We start from the raw sequence: 19,479 nt of genomic DNA on the forward strand, positions 1-19,479 counted from the left end.
ATATCTGTACCCGGTTGTATGTATACTGTGGTATATCTGTCCAGTACTATGATATCTGTACCCGGTTGTATGTATACTGTGGTATATCTGTACCCGGTTGTATGTTTATTGTGGTATATCTTTCCAGTACTACCATATCTGTACCCGGTTGTATGTATACTGCGAGGTATCTGTACTCGGTTGTATGTATATTGCGATGTATCTGTACCCTAGACGGTAGTATATGTATATTGAGCTATACTTGTCGAACACATGAATATTTAGCAGCATGTTACATCAAAGTCGCTATCACCACCTATTGCTGTCTGGTGTGAAAAATGCTGTGTAATGTAATGAGATTGTACCGAAGATAACGCATGCCAAGGACGTTGTAGACCCTATTGTAGCGTGTACGCATCTAACCGAGTAGCTCACCCCTCTATTTCAAAAGCTAGACTTCCGCGCGAGGTATCCCTTGGGTCCAAATAATTACTGCTATCAAACTATGTTGGGACATCAGGCCATTGGCCTCTCAGTATTGGAATAGTCATCACCTTGATGCACTGCTCAGTTTCCCCTCCTACCTTCAACACTTCGATAGTGTTAACCGCTCGTCCGTCTATCATCGTTTTTGACCGCTGATCGTTTGAAAGTGCATCTCCAGGCAAACCACTGGTCACCTAATCTCTACACAAAATTTATGTGACAGGTCAGCAGCCAAACTCAGTTTGTGTGAGAAGAGGTCCTGCTCTGTACAGTTATGTGCAACATGATATGCCTCATGATAATTGTGAATTGACTGTGTGTGTTTACATTTACAAGCTGTGGAAAACAGAAACAATTCACAGACACTATATTGTTCAGAATTATAATTTTGGTTTTAATGATGTAAACATAATTTTTTATTGAAGGATATTATTCCATAAACTCCAATATATTCAGTTATTCCCACTTATGTCCCATGTATAGTTGTCCTTTAGGATTTGGGTACAAATTGTTTTTCAAATTGGATTATAATCCTGCATTTCAAATACGGAAACACTGTTGGATGAATTTTTGTGATTTCAACTTTGACTTTGATGTTGATTCACCTGATACATGTAATTATGTAACAGTGATTTGTATTTCGAGTTTGGAGTTTATATATTATTCATTGTTTCTGGTAGAGGATTTCTTTTTTGTCTCAACAGCAATAATATATGTTATTAGAAAATAATGATATAAATACCTGATATTATTTCACTAAAAGTGTGATATAAACTTGCATGAAAACATATGTACCGGTATGTATGCTTTTTAATCATACTTTCTATAAAGACATATATATACAATACATAATGTATGGAAAGTCAATTATGGAATACATTTTGTAAGGTGTTCTATAATGTATACCGCTAGTAATTCTATATATGTCTCTATTCATACAATAATGTTGTTATACATGTCTTTATATACATGTATCCCATTTAATGCTCAAGTAAATTACATGTATGACTATTTCATAATGAAACAGCTTGTTCATGTATTTTCTTGTATCAATATCAACAAAGAGTAGGGGTTATAGGCTCACACCATTCATGAATGGTCAAAGTACATTCAGTGTACACTTTTAGACACAGATACACGCGTGCTGCTCACAAAACTAGACCTTAGGGAGCTGGCTCTGTAGCCTTGCCGGGACAAAATTAATTGATACTGTCAATGTCCCAGATAACACCAACATACACAAATTGCACTGAATCTCGGCCTTTAAGGCTCAAGTTTCTTCAGAAGTCATTTGAGAGTTTAACAGATCCTGAATAAATGTTAAGGTCATTTTTTTCACAAACTGTGTAATGTAACAGATTTGACCCATGTGACCTTGGAAATTATTTCTTTTCACAAACTTTGTAGCGCTCCATACCTGCAATGATATAGGTCCGGTCGACATATAATAACTGCAAGCGTTTTGGTTCTTTATAAGAAACTGTTTGAGTATTTACACAGATTTGACTCTAGTGACCTTTTAATAAAGGTAAACTTTTTCTGAAGCATTGTAGCACTCATTCCTATATCAGGACTCTTTTCGGGAGAAACCGTTCGTGTGCTTTTAACAGATTTGTTTTATGTGACCTTGAACTCCGTCCCAACAAGGCACATGATGTATATATTGATTCCAGTTCTCATGTTTTTTCAGAAGAAGCTGTGAGAATAGTTTAAAAGATTTGACATCTGTGGCCAGTAAAATCGGTCAAGGGCATTTCTCGTAGCACTCAAAACCAGCAAGATACTGGCCATATAGCATGGCAATAGGCCTCTTACTGTTTGAAAATTACTTAGGATACCGTCAATATTACCCCTTTTTGACCCCTAGAGGGGGCCACCCCTTCTCCCTCGGAAATCCAAATCACCCCCTACCATATGAAAAATGACTCTAAATTATTAATTTCAAGTACCATTTCTCCAATGTTTGTCATAAATTTACCTTCATTTTCTTCTTCCAAGATTGCAATCATCCTAAATTCTGATGAACAAAAAACCACCCTCCTTCTACAGTTTTGAAGAAAGAATTACTCTCACACACGCGAAGTAAGGGCATACTTGTACATATATGTAGCTATATCTCTTTACGGTCAACCTTGCTCAGGTTTCTGTAGGTTGGGAAATTTATGCGAGAACGCATTACATTTTTTTTCATATATCCTCTTTAATTATTCAAGGCCGTAGGTTTCTTTCAGACATTGATGTTGCTATTGACGTTAATTAACTGCTCTTGAGAAATGAACACCTGTCCGAGCAGAACAAACCTCCACATTTGTTTACTTTGGTCCCAGGAAAGGTTTACGTGCACTGGTAACAAGTTACACTTTGTCATTCTTTATCGTTTATTGTATTGTATTTTTTTTATTTTAGCACTAAATGAAAATGTTGGTTCCATGTAAAATGGCAGTCATTTTGATCAGTATTAATTAATACACTGTATGTTATTTCTCAGTTTATGTTACGGTAATGTCATACAATGTTATTGTAATGCTGTGCCCAATCTGTTTGCTCATTTTTGCAATATGGTTAAATTTTGCAATATATGGTTACATAAAAAAGCATACAAATGTTCTACATGTATATATTTACCAATGAAAGTTCCGCTTAATTCGAATGACAAACATATAAGACGGATTTTAAATACATTGTTTGTTTCCGTGGATTTTATTGGTTGGTTTCTATGCCAGAATGTGTTTCCATAAAATTTAACTTTCGGTTTCTAAGCCTGAATGCAGTTTTTGTTACCATATATTTTAATTGTCGGTTTATGAGTCTAATGCAGCATCTGTTTTCAAAGATTTGAATTCTTGCTTTCTTAACCATTTGCCATTGATTACAATTGTCTGTTTCTATGCCAGAATGCAGTGTTTGTTTCAATGGATTTCTATGCCAGAATGCAGTGTTTGTTTCAATGGATTTCTATGCCAGAACGCAGTGTTTGTTTCAATGGCTTTTCTATGCCAAAATGCAGAGTTTGTTTCAATGGATTTTCTATGCCAAAATGCAGTGTATGTTTCAATATGTTTCAAATAATGGATTTTAATTGTCGGTTCCTGATCCAGAATGCAGTGTTTGTTTCCATAGATTTAAATAGTTGATTTCTATAGGTCAGTGTTTTAATTCCATATATTTAAATGATTGGTTTCTATAGGTCAGTGTTTTAATTCCATATATTTAAATGGTTGGTTTCTATAGGTCAGTGTTTGTTTCCATAGATTTAAATGGTTTGTTTCTATAGGTCAGAATGCACCGTTTGTTTCCATGGATTTAAATGGTTGGTTTCTGTAGGTCAGTGTTTGTTTCCATAGTTTTAAATGGTTGGTTTCTATAGGTCAGTGTTTGTTTCCATAGTTTTAAATGGTTGGTTTCGATAGGTCTGTGTTTTTTTCCATATATTTAAATGGTTGGTTTCTATAGGTCAGAATGCACAGTTTGTTTCCATAGATGTAAATGGTTGGTTTTATAGGTCATAATGCAGTGTTTGTTTCCATAGATTTAAATGGTTGGTTTCTGTAGGTCAGTGTTTGTTTCCATACATTTAAATGGTTGGTTTCTGTAGGTCATAATTCAGTGTTTGTTTCCATAGATCGTAATTGTCGGTTCCTGGGAGTAGTGTTTGTTTCTTCGTCGAATTCCGATGAAATAGTATTTCCGGTTGGTTTTTAGTGTTTGTTTCCCTTTAGTTTTTAACGTCAGTTTCTAGAGGTTCTGTATAATTTTAACGCCAGTTTCTGATGGTGCTAGCATTATTTTCTCTTTGAATTAAAACGTCTGTTTCTGAAAGATCATTGTTTGTATACATTTAATTTCATTTACACGTATCTTGAACTGAACCCGTGTGGACGAGAACGGTCTGCTCACCTCCTCTGATAATCAGTACTAATCTACAACGTTTCAAGCTAAAACAACCGGATCTGTTTAAAATGACGTTTGAACATCATTTCGTAGCTTAAAATCCTTGTTTTAGTGAAAACCTTACGATCGGCGACTGTGACGCACGTTGCTTATAAACGGAGTGTGTACAGGCTACCTCCACCTCCCCGTATGCAACTTAGCTGAACTACCCTGATACACGGAGCTGCGGGGAAAAAAAGGTGTCAATAGACATTATGTTGAAAAGATTTACTGGAATATTGTCTTTTATTGCGCTTATTGACTGACATGGTAGGTGAAAGATAAATAATTCTAACTGCGTACTAACTTTCCGTGAACCGCGACAGTTCGAATGCGCCTTTTAATTGCCGACCCTGGTTATGTAATATTGTCACCATACGCGACGTCATTTTAAAAGCAAACATAAAAACGTGTATAAACTGCAGGACTGTGGGTAATACTGGCGTACTGCAGGACTGTGAGTAATAATATTAATACTGGCGTACTGCAGGACTGTGGGTAATACTGACGTTTTCATTGTCAGTTTCCACTGATATTAAGTTTTGGTGTCTTTGAGAAGAGTGATTGTTTCCATTGATTAGCTTTTGTCGGTTTCTGAGCCTGAACGCAGTGTTTGTTAACATTTTATTTCAATCTTCTGGTTCTTATTTACTTTGTTTTCCTTTCATTTTACGTCAATTCCGATGGTACAGCGTTTTGACGGTTTCTGTGAGGACTGAGGACAGTGTTTGTATCCATTTGATTTCATTATTCAGTTTCTGAGGGCACATCATTCTGTCCTCGTTTGATTGTAATTGTCGGTTTATGAAGAAACATCGTAAAAAGGAATCACAAGAAGTTCCTGCACGGGTGCGACACGGCTGCTAATGTTGATAATGGGGTTTCCGTCATGTTACTGCAAAACGAACGCTACTATTCCTGTAATATGTATCTAGCTAGTTCAGCGTCGCGCTGACTTTACCGGCCACGAGAACAAAAAACAGTCAATATAATTGTAACCCTCTTTATGTTATCGTCCTTGGCTGTACTCGGACTACACCCGAGACCTGCTCTGTCCAATCCACCAGGCCAGTTGATCATCCCTCAGTAATCCGGGAGGTATCATATAGAGCACATGTCATAGAGGGGATTACATGGGGCTGGTTTATTGTCTTTTTGGAAACGAGCTCTTCAATATCAACACTTATGTGTGTTTGTGCAAACCTGTCACATCGAGTCCTCACGAGGTACATCTATGTATTTACTGTCTCATATCCCCCTATTAACATCAATAGAATTGTATACCTGTTGTGTCTTACTGAATACTGAGTATGTCTATGGAACCCACTATTAAGCCTCGGTTATTTGTACATTTGTCACATTAGTAGATATCATTAGATTTCGGACGTTGTCGAAAGCTTTATGGTTTATATGTAGTAAAATTTGTCAGAACTGACAGGGCTGCTTTCTTGATATAAATAGAAATAATAACAAAGTATGAAATTTTAAACGAGCGCAATGTTGTCCGACTAGAGTTGCTATCATAAACAGAACGGCCTACAGTCCTTATTGAGATCAGCTCCTGGGGAGGTAGGTTTACACAGTTAATGATTTTGAAATCGAGTCCCGAGGTGAAGGGGTTGGTTTACGTAGAGGTTGGTTTACATAGAGGTAAACACGCTGGTTGTGTTGTCCGGAGACCACTCCCAGGAGGACGGAGTTGGTTAACACACTGGTTGTGTTGACCGGAGAACACACCCGGGAGGACGGAGTTGGTTAACACACTGGTTGTGTTGTCCGGAGACCACTCCCGGGAGGACGGAGTTAGTAAACACGCTGGTTGTGTTGTCCGGAGATCCACTCCCGGGAGGACGGAGTTGGTAAACATGCTGCTTGTGTTGTCCGGAGATCCACTCCCGGGAGGACGGAGTTGGTAAACACGCTGGTTGTGTTGTCCGGAGATCCCATCCCGGGAGGACGGAGTTGGTAAACGCGCTGGTTGTGTTGTCCGGAGATCCACTCCCGGGAGGACGGAGTTGGTTAACACACTGGTTGTGTTGTCCGGAGATCCACTCTCGGGAGGACGGGGTTGGTAATCACGCTGGTTGTGTTGTCCGGAGATCCATCCCGGGAGGACGGAGTTGGATAACACACTGGTTGTGTTGTCCAGAGATCCAATCCCGAGAGGACGTAGTCGGTTTACACGCTGGTTGTGTTGTCCGGAGATCCAATCCCGAGAGGACGTAGTCGGATTTCGCAGTATCACTTGAAACGCTTCGTTAACTAACATTTATTCACATTCGTTACACTGTAGTTCCTATACGATCTATATTTAATTCACACCTTTGAGGTATTGACGGTGAACTGATGGAATGTGTTTAAATGCCATCAAAATGACAAATTACGAGTTAAAAAACGTGTCAGATCTATAACCATCACTAAACGACATCGTTTCTATTTCCCGGATCTGAAAAATGTCAGTAGAATTTACGACCCTGTATTGGTCCGTCACACCATCTCCAGCGCGCTAACCTGTACTCTACTGTACACAATACACCACTTCTACCATTCTGGGCATCAGGCCGCCCCCCTTTTCACCATGTCGGGTATATTTAACATTGTGTTACGGTCTGCAGCAGACATACTTGTACTTGTAGTGCACATGTCTCCAACGCCGGTGTAACAGGGACATACGTAGCAGGAAGTGGGCTGTGACCTAGCCTGTCAAACTGCCGCCCATGTATATTTAATTCGTTATTGTTTTTGTCATAGGCTATCAGATTACTTACGTAATCACAAATGAGCAATAACTTATTGAAATAAATTGTATGACAGTACCACTGATGAGTGACATAGCGTATATAAAAGCTACAGTGTTGTGTCCCGTTGTTGATTAAAGTACGGTAGGTGGCTCCTTAATAATGTAAAAGCTCGGTAGCGCCTGGCTGGAGAATTGTCACCCAGCCCTCGGTGGATGATGGCTCGTTAACATAAGGCCGAGTAGTTTTTTTTATTGCAGATATACCGAATGTTACTGCAATCAACGGTCCTTGTAGTATATGTATTTATTATGTGATTAATACCATCAGTGTTGGTTATTCCTACTCGTCAAAGATCAGGCCTCTTACACGGCTGTCTCGACTACTTACAGCAAGTATAATAATTACTGTTCCCAATCTAATCATGGTTAATGCGACACGAACGGCAGATGTGTCCGTCACGCACTGAGGCTGCTGCACACATACACTGCTGGGGGCCATATGCCGGTCCCTATGCACCCTAGAACAGCAGGCTGAGTGAGAGCCCCGTATCGACACTGCTGTAATACCATACACACAATGTTTCGCCAATCAACCATTACCAAATAACGAGAACAAACCTCGGGCATTGTATACACGTATTTGTAAGAAATGGTATCAATTTCATTAACATAGCTATATTCAACTAAGCTTGTATGACTACAGTTGCTCCCCTAATCCATTATCTCCCGAGGGATCTAGACCACTCTCACGGCTCCCACACTGAATTTTATTCACCGTACATGTATAATACAAATACAAGGCGTGTCTTTGGTCCCATGTCTGGGAATAATTTTAGGACTTGACCCGAGTCTTTACCCAGTTACAGAAAAAATGTACAAGGTCACAAAATTGTCGAGTAAACTTTGACGACGGAGGACCGACGGGGTTTCGCCGCTTGTACACTACCCTGTAGTATACACAGCTACCAGCCAAAAAGATAAATTTCAAGATATGATAGGAATTAAAATTCTCAGATAACAAACCAGTAAACAGACTGGAGATAACTGATGACGTATTTCGTGAGAGTGAGTCGTGTTAAGTATTGGCCCGATAAGGACTGTCTACCGGGCCAAGTAAGTACATATGTCTGTTACTATTTACGAGTAAGAAAGGTGAAAAAACACACTTACCTTTTCAACAAATAATTGTGGTGACGTTCCCAAGGTTACAGTATAAGAATAGTCAATGTGTAGATCAACCACATGTCATTTGATACAAGTACGTCCCGGCGGTAAGGACACGTTGCTCGGTCACAGTAAATCCCCCGTCTTACACTGTCCTGACAACAAACCAAATATAGAAAGTAAGAACACACACATACGGAACTGGTAGCTCGCACGAGCGGGACAGTCCCTTCACATCCTGCTATCACAAATGCCTTAGTCCCGTGATGGAGCACGTGGACATGGCCCAGCAGCCACGCGCTGGTACCGCCCTTCCACACTCCAGTGGCTGACTCCGCCCTCACTCCCCGCTGTCAGAAGATGCTCAGTCAGTTCTGACCGAGAGCTACAAGGGTACGCACACAATACAACACAACAACAACATACAGAACAACACAATACAACACAACAACAACATACAGAACAACACATACAGCACAACAACAACATACAACACAACAACAACACAGCAACAACATACAACACAACAACAACACAGCAACAACATACAGAACAACACATACAAACAGACAACACATACAGCACAACACATACAGCACAACACATACAGACAACACATCCAGCACAACCCATACAAACAAACAACACATACAACACAACAACAACATACAGAACAACACATACAGCACAACACATACGAACAAACAACACATACAGCACAACACATACAGCACAACACATACAGCACACAGAAACAGCACACAGAAACACGCAACATACAAAACACTTCACAATGATACATAAACATTACATTGGCACAAACGACACATTACACTGGTGCAAAAACACATCACAGTGAAACTAACAACACATCATACGATACAGACAAGATAAAGCACATTGATACAAACAACGCATGGCATTGATACAATCACGACACGTCATATAGATACAAACAACATATCATATTGATACAAACAACATATCACATTGATACAAACAACACATCATACGATACAAACAACATAAAGCACATTGTTACAAACACAACACAGCACATCGATACAAACAACGCATTGGTATAAACAAGGCATCACTTTGATACAATGAACATACAATACTGGTACAAACAACACATGGCATTGATACAATGAACATACAATACTGGTACAAACAACACATTACATCGATACAAACAACACATGGTATTGATACAAACAACACATGGCATTGATACAAACAACACATCATACGATACAAACAACACATTACATCGATACAAACAACACAGGACATTGATACAAACAACACATCATACGATACAAACAACATAAAGCACATTGATACAAACAACACATTACATCGATACAAACAACACATGGCATTGATACAATCACGACACGTCATATTGATACAAACAACATATCACATTGATACAAACAACACATCACATTGATACAATCAACACATCACATTGATACAAACAACATATCACATTGATACAAACAGCACATCACATTGATACAAACAACATATCACATTGGTAAAAACGATAACGTATCATCTTTCATATTTTAAGCATGGCAATATCACACTGATACAAAGTTAAATACAATACACATGAGATGTGTATAAATTTCTGTGTAAGATAAGTTTATGAATATGATTTACATACCTAAACACTACAACGACAACAACAAAACCAGGAAAGATTTCTAAAATACACAACATTGATTTGATACTATGTACATGACATTAATAGCTAATGATTTTGAAGCCTGCGTTATGTTCACTTGAATTGTATCTAAGGAAACCTCGGTAAGCACCTGTACACTACAGGTCGAGGGTAATTGTAAAGCTGGCGTTTCGTGTATTAATGTTGACACAAAGCACGAGGCAGTGAGGCAACCAGCGATAGTTGGAGACACCCCTGCGCGAGTGCGAAGCGCGAAACCGCGTGTCAACGCCATTGAAAATGTAACGCTGACACTAGTGAATAAACGCAAAATACAAAGTGAACTGGTACCTTTATCTGAATAGTATCCACCACTAACACAGTGACACAAGTGACTTAGTAGTAACGGTACTATCCCGGGCGTGCTGCTGTCACCGAGACACAGAAGTCAGTACTACTCCGGGCGTGCTGCTATCACTGGGAAACAGAAGTCAGTACTACCCCGGGCGTGGTGCTATCACTGGGAAACAGAAGTCAGTCCTACCCCGGGCGTGCTGCTATCACTGGGATACAGAAGTCAGTACTACTCCGGGCGTGCTGCTATCACTGGGACACAGAAGTCAGTACTACCCCGGGCGTGCTGCTGTCACTGAGACACAGACGTCAGTACTATCCTTGGCGTGCTGCTCTCACTGAGACACAGAAATCAGTACTATCCTTGGCGTGCTGCTCTCACTGAGACACAGAAGTCAGTACTATCTCGGGTGCGCTGTCCTCACCGCGGAACAGAGTAGACGATATCAACCCGGACGGCCTACAGTGTACTCGCAGCGGAACACAGAAGCAAGTGTGATGCCGAGCACGCTTTTCTCGCCGAGACAGTACTATCCCGATTGTGCTGCTTTCACTGAGACACAGTGGTCTGTACTATTCTTAATGCGCTGCTCTCATTGTGACCCAGACGTCAGTACTATCCCGGGCGTGCTGCTGTCACTGAGACACAGAAGACAGTACTATCCCGGGCGTGCTGCTGTCACTGAGACACATAAGTCAGTACTATCCCGGGCGTGCTGCTGTCACTGAGACACAGAAGACAGTACTATCCCGGGCGTGCTGCTATCACTGGAACACAGAGAAGAGGAACAGAGAGACAGTTCCATCTCGGGCATGCTGATCTCACAATTGAACTCTGAAGACAGTACTATCCCGGACGTGCTGCTGTCACTGAGACACAGAAGTCAGTACTATCCCGGGCGTGCTGCTGTCACTGAGACACAGAAGTCAGTACTATACCGGGTGCGCTGCTATCACTGGAACACAGAGAAGAGGAACAGAGAAGACAGTTCCATCCCGGGCATGCTGATCTCACTGAGACACAGAAGACAGTACGGTCCTGGGCTCTCATTGGGACACAGAAGAAAGTACTGTCCTGGGCGTGCTGATCTCACCGAGACAAAGAAGACAGTTCCATCCCGGGCATGCTGATCTCAACTAGACACAGAAGACAGTACTGTCCTAGGCGTGCTGATCTCACCTAGACACAAAAGTCAGTTGGACAATAATTACCTGTATGTAATCCCTATACAGAATAGTAAAACTGGGACAGGTGTTTTCTGCCAATGATACTGCGTGGTAGGCTACAGCCACCTCAGGCTACAAAGATATCAGCGTCCGATGCTGGCGAGATTTGTTTTGAGAAACATTTGAAGATCTAGCGAGGGTATACTTAAATTTAGTTATTGCCCTACGTGCAGCGATGGTGTGTGTTCAGTTGATTGCAAACAAAGAAGGTTATCACATCACTTAAATAGTTGCTGTTTTAAGAGAGCGGTCTGCCGTTAATCCAATGGTAGTAAGTTTGTTTAGTTTTGAATTTCAAGAGGCTTCCAGTTTTAGTTAAGACATGCTTGGGTAAAACATACAACCTATGTTTTCAACATTGAGTGTTCATGACAACTATAGCCGGCGTTTGGCAATTTCACAATCCAAATTTTACATTGGGTAAACTAAATTAAGTGCACATCCCGTGCTTTTCATTGGGTAAAATATGGTAAGTTCAAAACCCGTGCTTTTCATTGGGAAAATATGGTGAGTTTACAACCCGTGCTTTTTATTTGGAAAATATGGTTAGTTTACATCCCGTGCTTTACATTGGGTAAAATATGGTAAGTTTATAACCCGTGCTTTACATTGGGAAAATATGGTAAGCTCACATCCCGTGCTTTACATTGGGAAAATATGGTAAGTTTACATCCCGTGCTTTACAATGGGTAAAATATGGTAAGTTTACAACCCGTGCTTTTCATTGGGAAAATATGGTAAGTTTTCAACCCGTGCTTTTCATTGGGTAAGATATGGTAAGTTTACATCCCGTGCTTTACATCGGGTAAAATATGGTAAGTTTACAACACGTGCTTTACATCGGGTAAAATATGGTAAGTTTACAACCCATGCTTTTTATTGGGTAAAATATGGTAAGTTCACATCCCGTGCTTTTTATTGGGTAAAATATGGTAAGTTTACAACCCGTGCTTTACATTGGGTAAAATATGGTAAGTTTACAACCCGTGCTTTTCATTGAGTAAAATATGGTATGTTCAGAAAACACGTATCCATCGAAGCAATGCTTGTGTTATCACCAGCGGAAAGTTTATATAAGCTCACAACAAACGATCTATGTATCCGGTATGGTAACTAAAGTGAACGAACGTGTGGAAATAGTGAACGCTCATTGGCTCAAATCTCACGTCTCCACTAAGGAGGTGGTTCAGTTCACAGTCTATCAAGAGACTTTTGATCCAGCACGAGAGAATTTGGATTTATCAGACAAGCCCAACAACTGCTATGCTCAGACATACGGTCACTATAGAGAAAGTCCACAGAGAGCGGATCTGTCGTCACTCCATACGACTGCCAGGCATGCACTTCTATGGTAATTAATTCACAAAGTAGGACTGCACCCCATCGGTCAATGGGGTTTATCTAACACCTGTATGTAATATGGCTTTTCACCTTACCAATGACATATGTCACAGTGGACTACTTGTGACGCTGGCAAGGACTAGATACTGATGATAACGAACAAATATAACATGTAAATACAGTAGCTATAACAGCAGTTGTGTGTATTGTTGGGAGACATATGTACGGAAAGTATAGTGTTATCTGTATGGATGGTGAGGTGTGGTCTTTATGGATGGTAGGGCATGGTCTGTAGGGATGGTAGGGCGTTGTCTGTAAGGATGGTAGGGTGTGGTATGTAGTGATGGTAGGGTGTGGTCTGTAGTGATGGTAGGGTGAGGCCTGTAGGGATAGTAGAGTGTGGTATGTAGGGATGGTAACTAGTGGTCTGTAGGGATGGTAGAGTGTGGTATGGATGGATGGTAGGGCGTTGTCTGTATGGATGGTAGGGTGTGGTATGCAGGGATGGTAGGGTGAGGTCTGTAGGAATGGTAGAGTGTGGAATGTAGGGATGGTAGGGAGTGGTATATAGGGATGGTAGCGAGTGGTCTGTATGGATAGTAGAGTGTGGTATGTAGGGATGGTAGGGCGTTGTCTGTATGGATGGTAGGGTTTGGTATGCAGGGATGGTAGGGTGAGGTCTGTGAGGATGGTAGAGTGTGGAATGTAGGGATGGTAGGGATTGGTATGTAGGGATGGTAGCGAGTGGTCTGTATGTATAGTAGAGTGTGGTATGTAGGGATGGTAGCGAGTGGTCTGTATGGATAGTAGAGTGTGGTATGTAGAGATGGTAGGGCGTTGTCTGTATGGATGGTAGGCTGTGGTCTGTAGTGATGGTAGGGTGAGGTCTGTAGGGATGGTAGAGTGTGGAATGTAGGGATGGTAGGGAGTGGTATGTAGGGATGGTAGCGAGTGGTCTGTAGGGATAGTAGAGTGTGGTATGCAGGGATGGTAGGGTGATGTCTGTAGTGATGGTAGGGTGAGGTCTGTAGGGATGGTAGAGTGTGGAATGTAGGGATGGTAGGGAGTGGTATGTAGGGATGGTAGCGAGTGGTCTGTAGGGTGAGGTCTGTATGGATAGTAGAGTGTGGTATGTAGGGATGGTAGCGAGTGGTCTGTAGGTATGGTAGGGAGTTGTCTGTATGGATGGTAGGGCGTGGTCTGTATGGATAGTAGAGTGTGGTATGTAGGGATGGTAGGGTGTGGTATGTAGGGATAGTAGAGTGTGGTATGCAGGGATGGTAGCGAGTGGTTTGTAGGAATAGTAGAGTGTGGTATGTAGGGATGGTAGCGAGTGGTCTGTATGGGTGGTAGGGCGTGGTCTGTATGGATAGTAGAGTGTGGTCTTTAGGGATGGTAGGGTGTGGTCTGTAGGGATGGTAGGGTGTGGAATGTATGGATATTAGAGTGAGGTCTGTATGGATGGTAGGGTGTGTTCTGTAGGGTGAGGTCTGTAAGGATAGGAAAGTGTGGTCGGTAGGGATGTTAGGGTGTGATCTGTAGGGATGGTAGGTTGAGGTATGTAGGGATGGTAGGGTGTGGTCTGTAGGGATGGTAGGGTGTGGTCTGTAGGGATGGTAGGGTGTGGTCTGTAGGGATGGTAGGGTGTGGAATGTATGGATAGTAGGGTGAGGTATGTATGGATGGTAGGTTGTGTTCTGTAGGGTGAGGTCTGTACGGATAGTAAAGTGTGGTCTGTAGGGATGGTAGGGTGTGGTCTGTAGGGCTGGTAGAACGGAATTTGTAAGGGTTGGGCAGCAGAGCAATTGTGATTTCTCCTAAGTCACTTAAGAAGAAGACAAACCAAAAAATCATATTCTGCAGCCTCTCCTCCCACATTAGTTGCCTCTTATCAGATTTTTTTATGCAAATATTTATTGATAAACAATTTTCATTTTTTTGTAAGTATGATTATGGTGGTATTATGCTTAATTTTTGGATGAATATCGTACCAGAATCTGACCCTATTGAGGTCTAGGCCAAACTTGCTGACGAACTGTTGTGTTTTACTAGTACAATCTACTAGTCACATTGTTATAAATGTCACAGGGGTCACATTTTAATACAGGTCATAGTGTAATAAAGGTCACAGAGGTCACATTGTAATAAAGGTCAATTAATAATACAGTTCACATTGTAATACAGGTCACAATGTAAGAAACTTCAAGTTGTAATAACTGTCACGGTGTAATAAAGGTCACAATGTAATAAAGGTCAAATAATAATACAGGTCACAATGTAACACAGGCGACAGTGTAATGCAGGTCACAGTGTAAGAACGGTCACATTGTTATAAAGGACATCTTGATATAAAGGTCACAGTGGTATACATGTCACAGTCGAAAAACGGTAACAGTTTTATACATGCCATAGTGTAGTACAGGTCAAATAACTATACAGGTCACATTGTGATGACAAAAGTCTAATAATAATAATAAAGATCACAGTGTAATAAAGGTCACAGTGCAATAAAGGTCGAAGTGTAATAAAGGTCACATTGCATTACAGGTCACATTGTATTACAGGTCACATTGTATGACAGGTCACATTGTTTTACAGGCCACATTGTATGACAGGTCACATTGTAGTACAGGTCATATTGTATGACAGGTCACATTGTTTTACAGGTCACATTGTATTACAGGTCACATTGTATGACAGGTCACATTGTATTACAGGTCACATTGTATTACATGTCACATTGTATTACAGGTCACATTGTATGACAGGTCACATTGTATTACAGGTCACATTGTATTACAGGTCGCATTGTTTTACAGGTCACATTGTATTACAGGTCACATTGTATTACAGGTCACATTGTATTACAGGTCACATTGTATTACAGGTCACATTGTATTACAGGTCACATTGTATTACAGGTCACATTGTATTACAGGTCACATTGTATTACAGGTCACATTGTATTACAGGTCACATTGTATTACAGGTCACATTGTATTACAGGTCACATTGTATTACAGGTCACATTGTATTACAGGTCACATTGTATTACAGGTCACATTGTATTACAGGTCACATTGTATTACAGGTCACATTGTATTACAGGTCACATTGTATTACAGGTCACATTGTATTACAGGTCACATTGTATTACAGGTCACATTGTATTACAGGTCACATTGTATTACAGGTCACATTGTATTACAGGTCACATTGTATTACAGGTCACATTGTATGGTAGGTCACATTGTATTACAGGTCACATTGTATTACAGGTCACATTGTATTACAGGTCACATTGTATTACAGGTCACATTGTATTACAGGTCACATTGTATGGTAGGTCACATTGTATTACAGGTCACATTGTATTACAGGTCACATTGTATTACAGGTCACATTGTATGACAGGTCACATTGTATGACAGGTCACATTGTATTACAGTTGTATTACAGGTCACATTGTATGACAGGTCACATTGTATTACAGGTCACATTGTATTACAGTTGTATTACAGGTCACATTGTATAGTAGGTCACATTGTATTACAGGTCACATTGTATTATAGTTGTATTACAGGTCACATTGTATGACAGGTCACATTGTATGACAGGTCATAGTGTAACATACATGTAGTTAGATGATTGAGAAGAATTATCGTTGCTGTTGATTAAGAGAGTTAAAATTTCCCGCGTTTCGGAGAATCTAGAGAATGTTTTACCTACGTGGGTATAGGGTATGATACGGTGGTTTGTACAATTATAAAATTCTAGCTTCAAACGCAGGACGGAACGACATCAGTTTAATTTTAACTGTACGTTGCTTTATTTTAGAGCAAACTCAGGACTTTTATTGTGCGAATTGGACTTGTGTTTATATTTGATTTAAAAAGAAAAAACCTTTAATCTATAACTTAGAACATCGGGGCTGTTACAACAACTGTCACCTTATTTTTTTCGGATTATTCTAACGGTCGAGCAGCTACATGCATATAATTACATGTATGTATATATGTATGTGAAAGCGCTAGGGAGGTACTAAGCAACTCTTGTCATATATTTTTATATATATATATCATGAGTTTGTTGTTTAATGTAGTAAGAGTACTGAGTATAAAGGGGACGGTAGGAGGTGGTCCGTGGACTCGGAAATGGGTGGTAAGAAGGTGAGCTTTGGACCAGAACTACCACTGCAAATGTTCCACAAACACGTAGGGTTCGCTCATCGCCTAGTGTTAATACTGGGGCCATGGCTGTATTATATCGACTTACGATAAAACATTTGGTTTGCCGCAATCAGTAAACAATAACATTGCGAGATTGAGCAATAAAATAAATCTGCATAGACCAGGGTAAGTTTGTCGACAAAGAAAGCAGACACGATGTTATCATTGTTTCTATCCGAATAACACAGAGTATCTATAATTTGCTTTGTAATTAAACCATACTTGATGCAGAAAGACAATTAAAACATTACAATATGTGGTACTGTTAGTATTTAAGTGTTTCTCTACCATATACCACAGTCTCAGGTATGGTACATTTGATAAGAAGACGGACGCACAGACAGACATCGCCGAATAGAAAAAAAGTAGGTGGGAGACAACATAAAACAAAGGTCTTCCTTAGTGGTTCTATTGGGGCAGAATATCGATATTGGTCTCTTCAACGTCCCATTGGCAGAAACATGCCCCACTGTACCACTTGGTCACGGTAGTGGTATTATGCTGTTCTGAAACCGAACTGCTTTTGAGCCATTCTGATTTATACTCTACAAGACTAGTACAGATTGCTCATTTGTTTTTTAACGGTCAAACGTCAGCTGTCATGGTTTCTAATACGCTACAGTATTGGTTCTGTTGGGTATGACATGATCTAGGATCACGTTTACACACCAGCTTGTGATCGAAAGATTTAAGCTACTTATCAACACCAGTACAACTCTTTATTACCATAGCACTTAGACAGGCACATATGTTAGTCAATTAATAATATCTACAAACTGACATTTCTCTTACTGGCCATTTCTATATTACTGACCTACATTTCTGCAGTAGTGCTGACCTACTTCTCTGTGACTGACCTACATTTCTACAGTACTACTGACCTACTTATCTTTGACTAACCTACATTTCTACAGTAGTACTGACCTACTTCTCTGTGACTAACCTACATTTCTGCAGTAGTAATGACCTACTTATATGTGACTGACCTACATTTCTACAGTAGTACTGACCTACTTATCTGTGACTGACCTACATTTCTCCAGCGGTACTGACCTACTTATCTGTGACTAACCTACATTGCTACAGTAGTACTGACATACTTCTCTATGACTGACCTACATTTCTGCAGTAGTACTGACCTACTTATCTGTGACTAACCTACATTTCTACAGTAGTACTGACATACTTCTCTATGACTGACCTACATTTCTGCAGTAGTACTGACCTACTTATCTGTAACTGGCCTACTTTTCTCCAGTGGTACTGACCTACTTATCTGTGACTAACCTACATTGCTACAGTAGTACTGACCTACTTATCTGTGACTGACCTACATTTCTCCAGTGGTACTGACCTACTTATCTTTGACTAACCCACATTTCTGCAGTAGTACTGACATACTTCTCTGTGACTGACCTACATTTCTACAGTATATTGACCTACTTATCTTTGACTTAGTTACATTTCTACCGTAGTACTGACCTACTTATCTGTTACTAAACTCTGTACTGTAGCAATGTCTAGGTCGACTTTATCATTAAAACAGGTGACAGACAGTTGTGGTTAACACAAACGATAAATTATGTTTAACGATTCTTCTTTCCTATTTTATTAGCATTTATCATGTGTATACCGTGTTTGTTGAATTGCTGATGAGGAGTTTAGTTAGAACAACAATAGGGCTGTATTCACAATAGTGTTGGGTCGGTCACCGTAGCCTGGCCCGGCCTTACACTGTCGCCACATTTAACAATACATCTTATATTCTTATTATAATATCAAATGTGGGTTAGAAGCAATTGTTTTGAAATGTAAATTGACAATTAACGGGATGAAGCTGTTCCGTTTGAAAACATCTTATACTTATGACTACTGAAATAAACGTTCGTCGAAATTTCTTTATCATGTTTTTCGTGAAGGACCAGATGTTTACGATGAGTAATTTACATTCACTGCATATATGTACTGAATTATACATTCAAACACGTGTTTATGTACTTTGTTTTATACAATGCGTCATCAAGCCGACACCACCACAACCCACCATCATGCATACACTTACATTGTAGGTCATATGCATACTGTCAGGAGTTTTTCCTACTTTATGTTGAAATTACATGTAAACAAATCGTATTAAATACGTCGTGTATTAGGTAGGTTAGGAGAACCAACAGCTGTATTAAACCTATACCGTGTTATGGCAGAAAATAAATCCAATGTTGACTCTTTGACTTTTAACAAACATTGCGGATTAAAGTCAGAAGAAACCCAGACAACGATCAGACCCACCCCATACACTATACAATACACTCGATGTGTAGATTTTGGAGAGAGACATTCATTCCCTATCCTAA

General features: G+C 40.1%; 1 protein-coding gene across 5 annotated transcripts in view; it reads right to left on the reverse strand.

Annotated features, from left to right (window-relative positions):
• The window catches only part of LOC110441720 (FMRFamide receptor-like), a 100,360-nt gene that overhangs the window by 47,955 nt on the left and 32,926 nt on the right, over positions 1-19,479 (reverse strand). For 2 of the 5 annotated variants that reach the window (XM_021484946.1, XM_021484947.1), the window contains exon 2: positions 8,306-8,454. The gene's annotated coding sequence lies outside the window, so the exon portion shown is untranslated. Of the gene's footprint in view, positions 1-8,305; positions 8,667-10,325; positions 10,503-19,479 lie in introns of those variants that run through there. The other 3 variants (XM_021484945.1, XM_021484943.1, XM_021484944.1) reach the window with 2 other exon arrangements.

Source organism: Mizuhopecten yessoensis, unplaced genomic scaffold, assembly GCF_002113885.1.
Source record: "Mizuhopecten yessoensis strain PY_sf001 unplaced genomic scaffold, ASM211388v2 scaffold716107, whole genome shotgun sequence".
NCBI classification, from domain to species: Eukaryota; Metazoa; Mollusca; class Bivalvia; order Pectinida; family Pectinidae; genus Mizuhopecten; species Mizuhopecten yessoensis.